We start from the raw sequence: 19,064 nt of genomic DNA on the forward strand, positions 1-19,064 counted from the left end.
TTATTTTATTTATTTATTTATTTTTTTTTATGTAACATAATACTATAAAAAAGAATATTAGCAAAAAAGTAACCCTAAATCTAAGACTAAAGATGGGCTATTTCGGATAGACGCAGTTGGGTACGACAAATAGGACAAGAGTTTTAGGGATTTTTATATAAATAGACAACAAGAAAAGTTTATAAAGGTAATTTAATTACATTCAGTCACTAATAATTGATTTTTAGTCATTTAAAATGTGATTCTTTACTAATAAAGCGTAGATAAATTTTATTTGAATTGGGTTACCTTTACGCATATTAGGGTAACTTTTATTCATTTCAGGGGTAATTTTTTATCACTTTAGGCTATCTTTATAATGGATGTACAATACACCCGATTTTCTTAAAAGTTTGTATTCAAGAAAAAGTTTTAACCATGTATTTAGGGAATGACACATAACAAGAATAATTAAATTAAATAAAATTAATATAATGGTAAAGTATAAGAATGTTACATATACTATAAAATTGAATATTAGCAAAAAAAAAAAGTAACCCTAAATCTAAGACTAAAGATAGGCTATTTCGGATAGACGCAGTTGGGTACGACAAGTAGGACAAGAGTTTTTTTTAGCCACTTTACACCAAGTAAACAAACAATCCTTATGAAATTTATGACCACACGTCTGCAAAACCCATATACTTTGCTGTTCGGGTATCTCCCATCCCTCCAAACAAATCGTGCATTCGGTGCAATTTTGAGTTACTTTCTTGGCTCGCTCTACGATCACTTTCACGGCTCGCTCTATGTTCCTCCATTTCGCGCAACTCTTACATTCGGGATTGGGTTCCGGGATGATATTGGTCCTGATGTTGATCCACCCTGCGCGTTGCAGTCGACGGCCGTCATTGGTCAGACGAATTAACTCTAGACGACGGAAGTCACATTTATCAGTAGGGATTTTGTTCACCTCTAACCTTGTGAGGCCAATGAGCCAATCTTTAGTCATGAACCCCAAAGCAGCACAATATATTTGTATTGTTATGTAAGTTTTGCTGGTTTGGGTCTTAAACAACCCATCTTTGCTCAAACAATACCAAAACTCATGGTTCCAATTTGGGTTCGAACCATCACACATATCAGACTGAGTTATACGAAAATCCACAACCGGGACAAAATACACTACAGCGTAGGTACGTATTCGCTGAACAAGGCTCTGCGCCCAGATCCAAGGTGTATATTTTAGGGATTCTCCCGACTCTAAGGTCAAAACTAAACGCCATCCTTCTTCCATCAGGGTGTTTTGTCGAGCGTTGAAATAATTAGATTTTTACTTTTTTTTTTTTTTTTTTGAATGATGACTCTCTCTCTCTATATATATATATATATATATAGGGGAAGGCTCTCGTGAGAATTTTTCTTATATGAGAATTTTTCTTATGTGAGAACACTTTTTATGTTCTAAATTTTTACTCATATGTTCTAAATTTTAAATATGATGTTCTAAACTTTTCCTTAGGTGTTCTATATTAAATCAAATGTTCTAATTTAGTTTTCACATGTTCTAAACTATAAATTAGTTAAGTTTGATGTCATAAATTTTAAATAACTTGTTCCAAAATTTTAACTTATATGTTCTAAATTTTGAAACTTGTGTTTTAAGATTTTTAATTATATGTTCCAGATTTTTAAAGCGTGTATTCTATTTTTTTACATGTATGTTCTAAATTCTTTACTCACACTTTCTATATTTTGTATCAGTTTGTTCTAAATTTTTATTCACATGTTCATAATCTTAAATTTGATGTTCTAAATTTTACTCATATGTTTAAAATTTCATAAAGCAAATTTTATAAATTTTTAATCACTTGTTCTAATTCCTAAATCAGATGTTCTAAACATGTTACTCACACAGATGTACAAAATTATTACTCATATGTTCAGAATTTTAATTTGAGTCACATGTTCTAAATTTTAACTCGCATGTTTTAAATTTTTACTCATATGTTCTAAATTTTAAATCAGTTCTCATATAAGTATGAATTCTCACATATGAACCTATTCTCACCGGATCCCTCCCCTATATATATATATATATATATATATATATATATATATATATATATATATATATATATATATATATATATATATATATATATATTTATTGCTAACTTCCTAATCGTACAAAATATAAGATTGGTTAAAAAAGCGATAACGTAGAAATGGAATTAAATTGTGTTGAGGATGTACGATGTATACAAAATACATCTTTTAGTTTTTTTTTTTTTTTTTATCATGTGTTGAGAATAGACGATATATACAAAATATATCTTTTACTTTTTCTTTTTTTTAAAAAAAAAAAAAAATTATGATGATATTGCCGTGGTCATCCTAAAAACGACTATCATAAAATGTTAGTTTTCTCTCATATACTAAAGTGAATTTTTAAGCTTCTACTGATTTTTTTTTTAATTATTTTTATAAAAAATACTTTTTGGAAGAAATATAAAAAAAAAAAAAAAATAAGTATTTTTTTTTTTTTTTTTGAAGACCAAAAAAAAAATACTTGTATACTTGTATTTGAATGTTGTAAATTTTTTTTTTCTGTTTTTGGATAATTAAACAAGAACAAGTAGGTTTTGATTGGTACTTAGACTGGATATCAAATCCTGTCTACATCATTACCCTTCCGTGACAACCCCAATTAATCCAATTAAATTGATCCAATCCCATTTCAGACATATTAAACAACGTACCAAATAAACAAACAATTTCTCAAACTTACTACTTTAAAAATTGCAATTAATGAATTATATGAATTAGGAAAGAAAAGTTACCGCAGATCCTAATTGGGGCACAAAGTTGAAGAAGATTAGGCTGAGATAGAAAGATATTACGAGCGTTGACACAAAGTTGGCGGATCTCACCTTCAGATAATTGCACCTGTTTTCCTCCTTTACCTTCTAATAATCTCCTAATTATATCATCCAATACATTTTCATCCATTGTTCATTCCATTGTCATCATCATTTTTCCCCTAAAATTTAAATTAATTCTGACCCTAATCCAAAAAACTACTCAAATCCCAATTAAATTGAACGAAAACCCAGAAAAAAGAAGAAATCTTTTTGGCAGAAGAGTGAGAAAGAGAGGAAATGGAGGAGAGAGAAAGAGGAAGAAGGTATATTAATGGAGGAAATGTTTACATACTATAAATTAGTCAATCAACAAAGTCGTTGTAGTATAGTGGTAAGTATTCCCGCCTGTCACGCGGGTGACCCGGGTTCGATCCCCGGCAACGGCGATTTTTTTAATGTAAGTCTTATTTTTCACTCCCCCCCAATAAAAGTGGATGCGGCTGCTAATTTTTAACATAAGATTGCATTCTCATCATAATATTAATTAAACTTTGTTTAAAAAAAAAAAAAAAAAAAAAAAAAAAAAAAACAATCGCTACTCCTCTGCTGATTCAATCTTACGAGCATGAGCATGAGCATGTGTTATTTATTTATTTTTTTCTTTACTAGTAGTGGTAGTTTATTGTATGACAGCATAAAATTTGTTTAAAAAAAAATATATATTATCCAAATTTATAAGTTAAGTGATAAGCTGATAACTAACAAAGTTATTAATCTAACCTCTACTTAGGCCCTTTTCACCTTTAAAAAATATATATTAACTAAAAATAATTTCAGTTCAGTAAAAAATAATTTCAGTTCAGAAGAAATATAATATAGAATCAGTAAAAATAATTTAAGTTCAGCAAAAATAATTTCAGTTCAGTAAAAATAATTTAATAAGGTAAAGAGAACGGAGTCTTACACTAGCTGGGCGGGTCCACAAGTTATCAATATTATATTTTGGTCATTGTATTATCATTGTTTGTAGGTTCATCATATATTTATGGACGTTATTCCCTTGAGTATCCATTCTATTCTAATTTCTCATGAATTAACTTATCTATTTAGTAAGAAATACAAAGAAGGTTTTTTTTTTTTTTTTTTTTTTTTTTTTTTTTTTTTTTTTTTTGGAAATAATCACCCCTCAAATCACCCTATTTTGAAATAACCATCTTTTTTTCGAATATTCAAAATAACCACCCTATACAAAAATAAAGTTAGAATTCACCACCTATTGCCTGAGTCCAACCAATTTTCCGTCAATTAGGCCCACCTAAAGGTTATATTTTTTCATTCTATACACTCAGAGCCTCAAATCTTTTTTCCTTAATTCATTTTCACCATAAACGGTCATAAAAAATTAAAAAAATAATTTTAAAAAAAATCTCTAAATTCTCTTAAATTCTTCTGCAAATCAACACAATAAACAACGAAAGCCTATCAAGAATAAATCAACGAAGCTAATTCAAATAGTTGGAGCCGGGAAACATGTAATTGATTAACAACCCATATCTTTCCTTAGTTGCCCTAATTAATGAGTAACAATCTAGTTGTTGTTGTTCGAGTAATTTTTGCTAAGTATATGTTCAATTATTGACTCAATTGTTTAATTGTTGTATGCGACGGGGAAATTCACCCAAAATGGAGAACCAAGGTTTGAGAAAATGAAAAAATGAAGTGACGAAAATGAATCGAGGCTTTGAGTATATAAAATGAAAAAATAGCTGTTAGCTGGGCCCACTTGACGGAAAATTGGTCAAGCTCATGCAATGGGTGGTGAATCCTATTTTTTTTTTATTTATTTTTTTTTTTTAATGGGTGGTCTTTTTAAATATTTGAAAAAAAGGATGGTTATTTCAATATAAGGTGATTTGAGGGTGGTTATTTCAAAAAACTCCTACAAAGATTTTGAGCATAAAAAATACGTATATTATTATTCATATAGATGACCCTAAGCTTCTTGCACAATGTTAAGCTATAAATGATTAATGTTGCTAAAATATGCATTTAGATCATCATGGCTTTAGTGATTAGAGAACAATGTTTATATTTTACTCTGTATAACTTATGATTAATATCATCTATATATACTTAGTTGCATTAATTGCTTACTTAAGCACAAAAAGTCCAACATGATAGAATATGGATGATTACAGAAAATTGTATTTAAACAAGTAATCGTGTTACCATAAGAAAATATTACATTTAAAGATTCACAGGACTATGCATCTATCATCTATTAAGAACTGTAGTATACTTTTCCTAAATTTTTTTTTTTTAAAAAAAAAAAAGGAAAAAAAAAAAAACTGTAGTATACAGTTATACACCGTACTGAAAAAAAAGTTTGGATTAAAGGAAGTTCTATAATAATTGAAACTTAGGGATCTACAGTTTATATAATTCTATTCTAGTAAGGATGTTTATTTATTCTAGTACAAAATTGCTTAGAAATGCTTCTTCAGTTCTTTCAGTAAAAATTCCCATTCAAGGGGAAAGAATACTCATCTCATGCATGCACATAAGGTTTCTTTGTGGATTTCTGGTGTATCCTCTGGTTTATGTATTGCAGCTATACTTTACATCAACTGTCAACCGTCAACCTAAATACTTGCTGTCAACTATAAATTTTGAGCTCGAATTTACCTGCGGGATAAAACCACTTGTATTAAATTGTTGATAGCTTCTTGTTTACTATAAGCAGACTTGTTAAACATCTTACGATCTCACCTTATCTTCAAGGGTAGCTCTAAATTCACTATCGAGCACTGAAATATCAGACTCCTAGAGACTTTTCGACACCAGTTTTGGAAGTTTCTTCATCTTCAGAGCTCCATCTGGAGAGCCTGTTCCCAGTATAGGAAATTATAGAATATCGTGACACCAATACAGCCACACAAGGTACTTTAAATCAACAAAAATATAACATGATCTCTACTGCCCAAAGATCACAGTACTCAACATTATCTTATGATATTCAGGATGGGATCTAAAAATGACCCGATTAGATCAATGATATAATGATGCATGATTTATCATTTATGAATAAATAGAAGAGTCAAGGGAGAGGCTGGACTCAAAAGATCCTGTATCTTTGATTTATCTTGAAGCATCCTAAAATTGAGACTCAGTAGTTTCACATTGATACCGAATACTTAATCATCTAATATTTCGCATGAAATACCCTCTCCTGCTTGGAGATGTTATGCGGACAACCCTTGCATGCCATATTTTATCTGCCCTTAAGATGATGACGATATGCTTGGTTCACCTGCTTATGTGACTTTGTATCCTGGGAAAAAAAATTGATTCTCTAAATTGTCATCGATTGTAAAGTAAACCACTTTCCTGTACATATAACCTTTATGTTGTAACAAATATAATACATGAGTAATCAAGTTTTAAATATAATGGACAGAAGATAAGCTGGGTGATTCAGAAGTGAGTAAGACATGATACAGTCTGGTGGTATTATAGCCTGAATTGATATGGAGATAGTAATTTGACAAATTGGAAATGCTATAAATTATGCTTCTTCTCACAAGTGTAAACTAATTCTTCCTCGCTATAATCAGATGCAGAAATACATCAATTTTTAATTCTTTGCTTCCCTCAAAATCCCATCTATAAAATTGTCTTCATACAATGAAACCGAAAATAAACTCAAAATTGGCTCAAATTACGCAAGTCAGGTCGTTTTCTTAAGGACATGGGACGACTATCTTTCTAAACTATAAGAAACCTTTGTCATTACAAGAAATAAGATCAAAGAGGGCGACTTTTAAATCGCCCTGAAGTCGCCCTCTTAGCATCGTTGTATTAGCTTCGCAGGGCAATTTAGATGTTTCGCCCTCTTTGACCGATTCAAGCAGGGCAACTAGTTTTTTCGCCCTATGAAATCAACTCAAACAGGGCACCTTAGTCGTCCTCTTTGTCAGTTATCAAGAAGGGCAAAGCAAAAAAATCGCCCTGTTTGTTAATTTTTTTTTAAAAAAAATAGTTCTCTAGTACAGGGCATATTATAATATATAAAAAGTAATACAATAAATTATATAATTATGTAATCAACATTATTTATTAGCAAAAAGTATATTACAATGCAAGAGAATGGTCTTTACAACAAACATGCTACTTGTACAACAAACATAATTAAGCTAACATATTGCACAACTACAATATAATTATCACTCCATCGCTAGTGAAGCTGAAATTTATGGTTTGAGTGTCCTTGGACTTGTCTTCACTTGTCTTCCACATTAGAGCTGCAATTAATCATCAGAATTTAGTTTTACTCTTCAATTGAATTATTCCAGTAATGTTGTTACTCCATTTTCAGAAGGAATCAAAGAATCGAAAGTTTAACAGAAGAGGGTAAATAGTGAAAGAAAAAAATAAAAATGCTATAGGTTATTAATACATACAAAAGCATCAGAAATTCAGATCTGACCTTGCCCAACAAGTATTGCAGTCTTGCAGAATAGATGTCTACAAAGTTATCTGTTCAAAGTTATCCCACAAAGTAATCTGTCCAACAAAACTCAAGCTCATGCAGCTCATAGCCTGCATAGGAAGGTTTTCAACAATGAAAAAGTTACTGACTCCCAGAAAAGTTAACAGATAATAAATATTCAGAACAAACATTCATATTGCATAAACATCAATAAAACCAATAAGATAGCATACAACATTCGCCATAACCTAGCAAATTCTTCAACGATAGCATCAGGTCTTAGACAGTGTAAAGTCAGATGAAAAGGCGCATGACAAATACTATATATACATATTAATTAACATTTCCTTAGACTAATAGTTACAACTTTCATAGACAAAAGAACAGAATTTAAAATAATCAAGGAATAAGATGAAATATTATGAACTCTTGCAGTAATCAAATAATCTTGCACGTAAATGAAGAACTTTCTAGCACGCCTTTTTTCGAAAAGCCCCATCAAAGGAGATTTCAGAGCCTCAACATCTTTAGCAGGCACCTTGGAGTAGCTTTGCGGCATAGATTGCAGTTAATGGTGTTTGTTCTGCACTCTTCAAAACAATTGTATACCTGCATGCTAAGGTAGGCACAACCTTCCACACAAACATGAATATAGGGAAATTCAATGGGAAATTCCACAAAAACTAAAGACACTTCATCTCATTAGATAAACACACATTGGTGAATTAGACCTTCATGAAATAAAAAAAAAAAAGAGGCAATGCTAACACCTTAGCCTGTTTCAACACTCACCTGCATAATATCTCATTAGACGAACACACATTGGTAATTCGGCTTTAGCAGCTTGCTCATATGGCTTGCCATTGTCCCAAGTCTCAAGGGCAGCTATCTCATCAGTATGCTACTCAATGACTCTAGAGCAGCTGAATATATAACACTTTAGCCAGTTCAGAAATTGCAATTACACACATCAATTTTCAAATTCCAAGACCAATATTAACAAGAAATATGCTGCTTAAAATTTGAATTGTTAAACTCAACCAAACTGATAGAAAATTGGTCATTCATAACCAATTTTTTTGATAAAAGCAGATTCACAATTATAAAAAAAAAATAAAAAATAATGCAGCTGAACAAATCTCAGATTATAGACATGTATAATGAAAAATATAAACAACTAATTAAAAAAACAACAAATTATTCAAATAATACCAGAATTTAGCGACTTGACTAAGGAATTTGAGCAGTGAACCAAACTAATTGTGCTTCAAACCCTAAATTAAATATAATGAGACAATTAATTAGCAGTAAATCCTAGATTGTGAAATTGAAATTTGATAATTTAACACATTACCTAGCTTCAATAGAGGAAATTGCTTCAGCAGAGGAAAAAGCTCAGAGGCTGCTTCAATGGAGGAGAAAGCTCAGAACTCGCTGCAATCACGACGATCGAAAGCTTAACTACATAAATTTGCATAATTTGCAACAAATTTCGAATCCTAACAACAATTTGTAAAAATTCAAACAAATTAACAAGTGGTAAACCCTAGATTTTGAAATTTATATATTTGATAATTTAAGAAATACTACCTGGAGGAGCTACTTCAATTGGAGGAGCTACTTCAATTGGAGGACAAAGCTCAGAAGCTGCTTCAATGGAGAAGAAAGCTCGAAAATCGCTTCAATGTAGAAGAAAGCTCAAAATCCGCTTCAATGGAGAATACGAAGTATGAATGCTCATATCGTGAGGAGAGAGAAAGATTTTACTCGTACAATTTTATATTTTTGGGTTTGTCTTACTCCGTTGGGTTTTACTGAGTATTCGTCTTTGTTATTTGTGCGAGAAAGGAGCCAAAAAAGACAAATTTTTACGGTACAATTCGTCCTCCCTTTTTTTTATCAAGGGGGGCGATTATTAAGGTTGCCCTGTTTAAAAAAGGGCAATTGTTCAATTCACCCTTGTTGTTTGATCAAAGAGGGCGTATTTATTGTATCGCCCTTATTGATCAAATATAAGACAACGACTTGTTCTACGCCCTCTTTGATAACAATAAAATAGGGCGAGTTACGTATGCCCTACTTGATGGTTTATAAGAAGGAAAAATTCAAATTGCCCTCTTTGCCAAAATAAAGTCGCCCTCCTTGAACAGTTTTCTTGTAGTGTGTTTACTATCCTTCTACTTTGTTAACTATTAGAAACCTTTGTTACTACAAGATCTTGACGGTTCCAAGTGCCCTCCATATAAGTTTTTGCACTGCTGAATGTAACTAAAACATAATACGAAGTACATTATACTGCACTATCTATTTGCTAAACAAATTTCTTCCGGTATAAAATCCAACAATTTTATATTGGAAAAATTAGATAAAATAATCCCAACTTTCATGGATTTTGCTACAATAATCCCAACTTAAATTATTCTAGAATAATCCGAACTTTGGGGGTTATTATTTTTCTTCAATCCCAAATACCGGTTACCGGTTGAATGGGTTTTTTTGTTTTTTTTTTTTTTTTTGTTAAAGTTGACACGTGTCACAACTTGAATGGTTAAAAAAATAAAACAAAAAAAGAAGCAAAAGTAAAAAAAAAAAAAATATAACCCAGCCAACCCCTCCCAATTCCGGCCACTAGCAGAATCCCAACAACCACCCCCGTCGCCGCTGATTCCCCCTCCCCTTTCGCCGTTGATTCCCCCTCCCTCTCTTTTTCGTTTTCTCGTTTTCCAGCGACATTCGAAAATCCTTGAAACCTCTTCCTCCACTCGAAACACCCTTAAAACCACCTCCCCCACTCTCTAAAACCACCAAAAACGCCTCCACCACCATTGAAAACCCTAGGCGCAAGGATTTCGAGGTGGTTCGAGGAACGATCTGGGATTTTTGAAAGTGGGGAGGGGTTTAATTGGTGGTTTCGTGGGGGAATGGGGGTGGAGGTGGGTCGCAACGACAGCACCAGGGGCTTAGGGGGATAGTGGCGCACTGTTGGGGCAAGGGAAGGGATGGGTACGTGCGGCCGGCGGTGGCAGGTAGTGGTGGTGGTGGGGGTTACGGTGTTCAGGTAGGGGATATAAAGGTTTTTTTTTTTTAAATAATTTTTATTTTATTTTTCTTTTTATGGACCAATTGAAGCTTGACACGTGGCACATAACCTGCTATAACAAGTCATTGACTTTCGTTGACCGGTTTGGGATTGAAGAAAATGAAGACCCCCAAAGTTCGGATTATTCCAGAATAAATGAAAGTTGGGATTATTCCACCAAAATTGATGAAAGTTGGGATTATTTTTTTCGAATTTTTCCTTTTATGTTTTCTTCTCACAAAACCCTACTACTGTGGCACGATGACCTTTCTTCCCTATTTCTTCTATGGCATCATCAAGAGAAAAAAAAAAAAGATTTCTTAAAAGATCGGAATATACTGAAAAACAACAATGTGCAGAATTTCCAACTACACAATCAACCATTACCAAATACACATTATAATTAGATTATAGAAAAAATTGCTCCCATTAATCTGAACTTTGCCTCGTCCGCCGAAAATAATCCCAACTTTCGTTTATTATCTATTGCACCCAACTTTAGGGGGTATTAATTTCTATTGCACCCAACATGTCATCCAACCTGATGTAACAGGTTACCTAGACACGTGTCAACACGTGATAGGTCAAAAAAAATTTAGAAAAAAAGAAAAAAAAAACAAATTTTTTTTTAAAAAAAAAACCTGCCAAACCCAACCCCCCACCCCTATCCCGGAAAACACTACATCACCACCCCCAACCCCGCCGGAAAGTCGCGCCCACCCCCGAAAACCCCTCCCCCGCTGCCGGAAACCGCCGCCCAGCCACCCCTTCCCTTTCCCCACCCCCGAAAACCCCTCCCCAGCAGCCCAGCCACCCTCGAAAACCCCTCCTCCCCCTCGAAAACCCCTCCCCAGCAGCTTCCGTTTCCGACAGGAGGGTGGTCGTTTCCGCCCCCTCCGATTCGTCCCCTTCCTCCGATCGCCCCCTTCCTCCCTTCCCCCCCTCTGATTCGCCCTCTTTCCTCCCTTCCTCCCTCCGATTTCGCCCTCTTCCCCTTCGTTTCCATCCACCCCCTTCCTCTTCGATTTCCGACCTCGATCGGCTTCTTCTCGGCTTTGTCGGCCCATTCTGGAGCTTTACCCTTCGATTTTCGCCCTTCCCCTCCGATTTTCGGCTGCTGCTTTGGTGGCCGGTGCTCGGGGGCAAACGGGGATGGCCGGTGCTCCGGGGGAAACGGGGTGGTTTTGTTTTGTTTTTTTTTTAATTAATTTTTAAGTTTTGATTTTTTAATTTTTTTTTTTTTTTACTTTTGAACCAATCTGGTTGCGACACGTGTGCAATTAATCACAAGTCAGCAAAATTTACCTCTTCAACCGGTTTCAAGTCATTTGGGTGCAATAGAAATTAATACCCCCTAAAGTTGGGTGCAATAGATAATAAACGAAAGTTGGGATTATTTTCGGCGGACGAGGCAAAGTTCAGATTAATGGGAGCAATTTTTCATAGATTATATGCATAGAGGTCAATTTAGACCGGGTTTACTTTTATTATTTGTATTACTCAAGTTCAGAGGGGATAATCACACACTCTCTCTCTCTCTCTCTCTCTCTCTCTCTCTATCTCTCTCCCTCTTTCTCTCATGTTTTTACAAAAATTCACAAAGTGAATCCTATGTGTCCCTCCTCTTTTCAGAAAGTACTCTAAAATGGTATCCTTGGGCTTCGTATCGAGTTATGTCAATAAAACCTATGACCGATGCAATCAGATCAATATCTTCTTCTTCTTCTTCTTCTTCTTCTTCTTCTTCTTCTTCTTCTTCTTCTTCTTCTTCTTCTTCTTCTTCTTCTTCTTCTTCGCCTTGAACGCCTTAATCCCATTGTGAATAACGGATTAAATACTCACTTCCAAATTGAAAAAAAAAGACTAAACCTATCATTATATACTAATCACCAAAAGCTACATAATTCTATATTTCTATGTCTACTACATTTCAATAAAACTCATCATATATACATAAATTCAAATATAATCAGCTCTAATATTATAATTATCCAACAAAATAATCTTATCAATAGAAAAGGAAAAAAAGGTCACAGTGACCACAAGATAGCAATAAGAAAATCTTCAAATTTAAAGAAATGTTCTAAATACAATAATGCTCTTGCTGAAGGAACTCAGTATTATAAAGCCTATGACTAAACAAAGCATTTACTGGGAAAACTATACCTCTCATAGGGATAATTATTTAAAGGAAAGGAAGCCTATTCCGGCTCGGCAAGGCAAATGTGAACAGGCCCTAAGTTACTAAACAAGTGTAGCTTTCATGACGCTTTGTTTTACATCGTTTGATTATCACTGACCTACATATACTGATGTCTCATTAAGTCATTATGATTCCATTTGGTTCCTTAAGCATCATATGGAGATTAGTTAATTGATTATTCAGCAATATTTTCACTAAGCTTTTGTGTTCATCTTATAGGTAGAATTTATTATGAAACATGCAATCCAGCGAAATATTAAAGGATCTGTCAAACTCCATAAGATAAAATAATTGATCACATAAGAAAACAATAGAGAATGAAAGCATCGACTTACCCCGAAAACCAAGAAGTCTAGGAAAAACAGGTATCTATTTGAGCATCAGGGGAAAGGAAACCTGGAATCAGCAATGGTGTAGGAAGAATAGGTTATCTAACACCAGGTCTCCAGGTTGCATAAGGCAATGCCAATTTGAAAAGCACCTTGGTCACTAAGGTGCTCCTTGATTCTCTGATTAATCAAACTTTGTATTTGTTGCTCCTCAAATTGTTTATTGTATATCCATACATTTGCCCAAAATCAAATTCAAATAACCGTCACAAATAATTTGCCGGAACTAATCAAAAGCATAGGTTATTCACTTAAGAATTTTGTACTACCTGAATCAAATTTTGAAATTTAGGTATTTGCTCGATGGGAAGTCTACTTGTATTGGAATCAACCGGGGATAAAGCTTTTCCCTGTGGACTCTGACATTCGCAAACCACTCCAAAAATAATACAAAATGTTGAGGGGTGGATAAAAATATTGATGGGATAGAGATGTAAAGTTTTTTCCTGGACACTCCAAAGTAGAGAGGATTTAAAATATTAGCTTAATAATCATGCGCAAAGCTCAATGGATTTTGTCTAACTCGATGTTCAAGACTCACTAACTCCAACCCTAAGAGCAAAAGAAGAAACCTTAAGAGCTAACATACATCAATTTAACTCTAGCATAGAAATTAAAAAACAAGAATAAAATAATGCAGAGATCTAAAATACTAATCATGAAAAACCCGTACCTAAATATGAAAATATATTTAGGATTTTCTGACCTATATTAGAACTGCTAAAGCTTAAGACATCATTTGCACAAGTTACATCTTCCTCAAACATACCTCATGATAACTTCATCTTCAGTGTGTCAGACACAGGTTTGAAAAAATTGTCAATCAATTCGAACTTAGGAAAATTTGACTTTTACCACCTTCAAATAACCACTTATTTGAATTTACCACCTCCAAAAAAAAAAGATTTACTTAACCACCAAAAAAATTTCCAAAAATTCGATTTTACCACCAACTAACGGATTCCGTCCACGAATTCGTTAGTAGGGCTCTTTTTGACGTTTCTTCTTCATCTTCCCCGATCTTCCGTGTAAACTAACCAGCAATGAAATCAACTACCTCGATTGGTCGGAATTTCGTGTGGGACTAACAAGGGGCCGGAATTTCGTGTGTGGGTTAGGGAGGTGGCCGGAATTAGGTGGTGGTTAGGGTTTTAGGAGTACGAAATTTGGTGGTGGCTAGGGTTTTTAGAGTGGTCGGAATTAGAAGGGGCTTTATGGGTGGTCGGAATTTGGTGGCTAGGCGTTAATACCCAAAACCAAAACTAACACCCAAAAACTGAGAAGACAAATCACCAACAACAGGAATACAAATCAAGGATAATCAACATTTCTACAAACCAAAGCAATTAATCCATTACAACACCCATAAATCGAAACCTCAAAACTAGAAAAAGAACTAGGTAAATCAAACCTCGTTAAATCGTTATCAACATCAAGCTCAGAACCCCACTTCAATCGCGTTGATTCCAGGTGACTTCCATAGTTGAGGATAAGAAGCCGACGGTCAGAGGAGAGAGAATGAGCGAGATGAAGTCCGATAAATGGGTGTTGCTGATTAAGGAATGCCAAGCCTTGGAAACGCATTTGAAGCGAAGTAGCTCCATTGGAAGAGACGCCATTGTTGTGGATTTCGAGAAAACAGAGCAAAAATAAATAAAAATTGGTGGAAAGGGGGTCGAAATCGGTGCGATGGTTGTGGCTGTGCGATGCGGTGGTAGTGGTTAGGGGCTGGGGCTGGTCATAGTAGTTAGGTGGTGGGGGCTGGTACCGACTAGGTGGTGGGGGCTGGTACCGACTAGGTGGTGGGGGCTGGTTGTAGCGGTTAGGTGGTGGGGCTGGTCGTAGCCGGTCCGGCGGTGGGGGTCCCGACGGTGGCAGCAACCACCGGTTGATTGATGGGGACATTTATTTATTTATTTTTTTGTTATTTTTTTTTAAATTACCCAATAATATGGCGACACGTGTGCAAGGTAGGCCCCACTAACAGATTTATGGGCGGAATCCGTTAGTTGGAGGTGATTGGTGGTAAAACTGATGTTTTATTTATTTATGAGGTAATAAAGTAAATCTTTTTTTTTATGGTGGTAAATTCAATAAAATCGTTAATTGAAGTTGGTAAAAATCAAAATTTCCTTATATTACTATGACATATTTTGAAAAGCAATACTAAAATCCCATTTTATTTCTTACTAGCTTAAATCCCGTGCAATGCACGCCTGCACGGTTGTTAAATACTTTTGAAAATAATATTATAAAAATTATATAAATAGAATAACTCATGTATTAAAAATATGGTGTACATTAAAAACAAAAACATGCAAGAGAAAATATTTAAATTACATGTAACATTTATAATGAAAAGTTTAATATTTTTGGAAATGAATTATATTTTATATAAAACAAATATCATAATATAGGTACAATTTTTTTTCTCTAAATAACAATGATTTATTTTAAGAAGGTACTTTTGGAGGGAAAATTTTTAATGCAACATTGACAAGTATCTTTTTGTATTCGCTTTTAGTATTATGTAATTGATTGCTCACAGGTTGTTTGCAAATGACAATGAATAAATTATGAGAAAAGAAGAAAAGTAAACCAAAGAAAGGCCCACTAGGTTTCACACAATCCCACGTACAAATTTTTCACTACACCCAAGCTCATCTATCTCTCCCTGCACCCCCCTACGAGTACTACGTCGTTTTATACTTCAGTGCCTTTTGCATGCTTTTTTTTTAACCCTTTTTATCTTCTTTCCTTGTTTAATTTTCAGTTTAGTAACTAATTTCTTTATTCAATATGTTAATTCCAGAGCTTTTATTTTCTCTCCCTCTCCTCTTTTTTTAGTGATTTCATTTTCTCTCTCCTCTTTTTTAGTTTAATTTTTTAATCGTATTTCAATTTCTCTATGTTCCTTCGTAAAGATTTCTAGATTAGTTGATTTTGATCATGATTGTGCAATTATTTTTCCTACTAGAGTTGGATTAAATGCTTTAAAAAATCAATTTCAGTATATTTTATTGTTAAAGTTGATTAATCAATTGATTGTGTTTATTTTTCACTTTAATTTGATATTGCTATGTTTTTTTTATTGTTTTTGTTTTATTTAAGATTCGATTCCATTTTTTTTGTTTATAATCATATTAGTTTTTATAATTTTCTATTTTGTTATTTGTTATTTTTTATAATGATTATTGTTCTTATATTTGATTGTTATTTCTTATATCGTTTTATTGATCTTATTTTATACTTTGGAACCTAACTTTATTATTTAATTTTATTTTCTTGTTATTGATCTTGTCTAGTTTCTATTTTAATTTCTAGTTTTTTAATTCCTGTTATGTGCATTACATGAACATTGATAGTTTCATAATTTTTGTTATTGGATTGTTTTAATCATTTTTCTGTGTTGTATTGGTACATTTATAATTAATTATAATGTTGTACACTTTTGTAATAGTAAATGATCATTTATGAAAAATATTTATGTTCACGCTGTTTCAAGAACTGTTGAAGCTACTACTAGTGTTAGTTCTAAGAAGCGTTCGAGGTGGTTTAGGACAGACTTCTATTAAGTATGATAAGTTCTTAGTCTTTTTCGATACAAATGTAGCTAAGAGGTTCACTAGTAATGGTAAATGAGGGAGTACATTAGGAAACCATAGCTTTTAAATTACTACTTTCATGAGACTGCATTTTATATTTTTATCATGTAATGGATCTAAGGTTGTGTTTCTATTAAGCAATGTTTTCTTTCAACCTTAATATTGTTAGTGATGTAAATTATTTGCAAATGAACATTTCATAGATACAAAACACCGAGTTGTTAAATATGTTAAAAAAAGAAATACTAGCTATTTAACATACAATATTAAAAAAAGAAATATCAAATTCTATTAAAAAAAAAATAGAAATACCAAATAAAGATTCTTAAGCGAGTAAAATCTATAAGTTCTATTGAACATATATAAGAACATATATCTTTGTATAAATGAACATATATAAATTTATAAATGAACATGTAATACTACTCTTTTGTAATTTTTCTTGATAATCTTTTGTTGATCCTACATTCAGTGTTTTCTTCAAAAGCATTAGTTGAGTTGTGTATTGCATCCTCAGCTTCCTGATTTGGTCTACTTGTTGATAAAAATGAATATATAATATAATATTAATTGTTATTTAATAATATATAAATGAACGATATATTTTAAGTAAATGATCATTTGATGGACTTACATTTTTTGGGTTTAAGTCACAAATCCATTTTTTATTTTGATCACCAGTGAATGTTTCCATGTCTTTCATAATGTAAACTTCACAATTTGTGTAATCCTCATTGCCACTTTAAATGACACATCACTACAATATAGATTATATCAATTTATATGAAGAAAAAAAAAATGTTCAGTATGTATTTCATATATGTTCATATATGTATCTACAAATGAACATTATTTTTTAATATAAATGGCATATTTTTTACAGGTAGATGCTCATATATGAATTATAAAATATGAATAGCATATCCATCTCTAAATTCCATCAAATGTTTCACTTAAAATGGTATAAAACTATAATCTAGCTTTGTTTATTATGCATTTAAAAATGTTCATATATGTATGTAAAAATGCTCATAATATTTAAAAATAATGAACATATTAATAAATGTAAATGCACATATATAAACTATTAAAAAAAACATTTGAATGTATTACCAAGTTTTGTATGCATGCGTTCATAATGTTTTATACAAATCAATAACACATATTTTTTTTAAAAAAAAAAAAAAATCAAATCTGAATATGTTAATAAATACATATTAACATGTAATTATAGGTAAACATGTGAATATTTTCATAATATGATATGAAAATGAACATATAGTGCTTTATAATTGTTCATTTTACCTAAGCATCCGAGACACTATTTTTACATCTGCAGCCTTAACGCTTGTATATCTTTGAAAGTGTTGGATCTACAATAGGAGATTTTTGTTCGCCGGTTTTTTTGTAGAGGTGTTTCACCATCATCTCAATTTTTACATTATAAACCATTTAATAAATTTTTTTTTTAATAAATTCTTGTAAATTTAAGAAGTTTGAGTAATATACTTACATTTTTGAAGAATCGTTGTTTTTGTTCTCTGAAATAGATTTCTCCAAACTGAAAAATGAAATTGAAGCAAGTAGATGTTAATTTTACTAATTATTCGAAATAATCACTTTGAAATTGATGAATTATTAACATAAATACTTACATATATACATTTTCAGTTATTAAACTATCAATTGGTTTCCTGAAACACAATCACAAATAAATTCTCAAAAAATTATTATTATTATTATTTTTTTTAATTTTTTTTTTTTGAAAAAAAAAAAATTATATGAACATTTATACTTACTCTTTTGATTTTCGCTACTTTTTTTCGGTGAAATTCGCTTCGGTTGTTTGACTTCGTCTCTAATGTCCGCCATGGTTGAAGTTTTAAAGCTTAGATGAGAGAGATAATGGAGAGGGAAAATAAAGAGAGATCAAGATGTTTTTTTTTTTTTTTTTTTTTTTTTTTTTTTTTCTTTTTTCTTTTTTTTGGGTATATATATATTTGTGGGGTATAGGAAGTTACTGAAATTTTTTTAGGATTTTAGGGAGTAATAGTATGCTGCATTTTGTGAGGGTATAGTACTGCAGAAACTATGAAAGTAGGTAGATGGGGGAAGGGGTGTTAAACGATGTGTTTAGAGAGGGGTGTAGGGGATGATGCCTAGACTAGAGTCTAGCCATAAATAATTACGAGCTGCACTTCCACAATTAAATGAAAGTGGGTTGAAAACCCACTAACTCAACATTCCTAAAAAGAAAACAAGCAGCAGCCGCACAATTAATCAGAGGAAACCCTCAAATTTAGTTGGATGTCTAGAATGTATGGTTTTGTTTTAAAATGGCAATAAATTTCATATAATATTGGGATGTAGCCTAACTATTAGGATTACCATTTTATGCCAAATAAATTGATGTTTGTCAGCCAATAGTATGAAGTTATTAATGGCCATATATGCAG

At 32.5% G+C, this 19,064-nt stretch overlaps 3 long non-coding RNA genes and 1 other non-coding gene across 6 annotated transcripts; 1 reads left to right on the plus strand and 3 right to left on the minus strand.

The window, feature by feature from the left end:
• Positions 1 to 450: 450 nt before the first annotated feature.
• LOC145627054 (uncharacterized) lies at positions 451 to 3,258 on the minus strand. The gene is made up of 2 exons (XR_014111293.1): positions 2,823 to 3,258; positions 451 to 864 (listed from the first exon to the last, which is right to left on the minus strand). It is a non-coding gene; the product is annotated as an uncharacterized LOC145627054 (long non-coding RNA).
• On the plus strand, positions 3,218 to 3,289 carry TRNAD-GUC (transfer RNA aspartic acid (anticodon GUC)). The gene has a single exon. It is a non-coding gene; the product is annotated as a tRNA-Asp (tRNA).
• A 3,612-nt stretch (positions 3,290 to 6,901) lies between these two features.
• LOC145629169 (uncharacterized) lies at positions 6,902 to 9,246 on the minus strand. 2 transcript variants are annotated; one of them, XR_014111591.1, is made up of 6 exons: positions 8,923 to 9,246; positions 8,687 to 8,766; positions 8,545 to 8,606; positions 8,125 to 8,255; positions 7,330 to 7,964; positions 6,902 to 7,144 (listed from the first exon to the last, which is right to left on the minus strand). It is a non-coding gene; the product is annotated as an uncharacterized LOC145629169 (long non-coding RNA). The 2 variants fall into 2 exon arrangements; XR_014111592.1 differs by having other exon boundaries at positions 7,330 to 7,442; positions 8,923 to 9,230.
• A 7,684-nt stretch (positions 9,247 to 16,930) lies between these two features.
• On the minus strand, positions 16,931 to 18,589 carry LOC145627055 (uncharacterized). 2 transcript variants are annotated; one of them, XR_014111295.1, is made up of 4 exons: positions 18,408 to 18,589; positions 18,264 to 18,302; positions 18,122 to 18,169; positions 16,931 to 17,139 (listed from the first exon to the last, which is right to left on the minus strand). It is a non-coding gene; the product is annotated as an uncharacterized LOC145627055 (long non-coding RNA). The 2 variants fall into 2 exon arrangements; XR_014111294.1 differs by lacking the exon at positions 16,931 to 17,139 and having other exon boundaries at positions 17,196 to 18,169.
• Between the last annotated feature and the right edge of the window lie 475 nt (positions 18,590 to 19,064).

Source organism: Chenopodium album, chromosome 4 (assembly GCF_948465745.1).
Source record: "Chenopodium album chromosome 4, dcCheAlbu1.1, whole genome shotgun sequence".
In the NCBI taxonomy this organism is placed as follows: Eukaryota; Viridiplantae; Streptophyta; class Magnoliopsida; order Caryophyllales; family Amaranthaceae; genus Chenopodium; species Chenopodium album.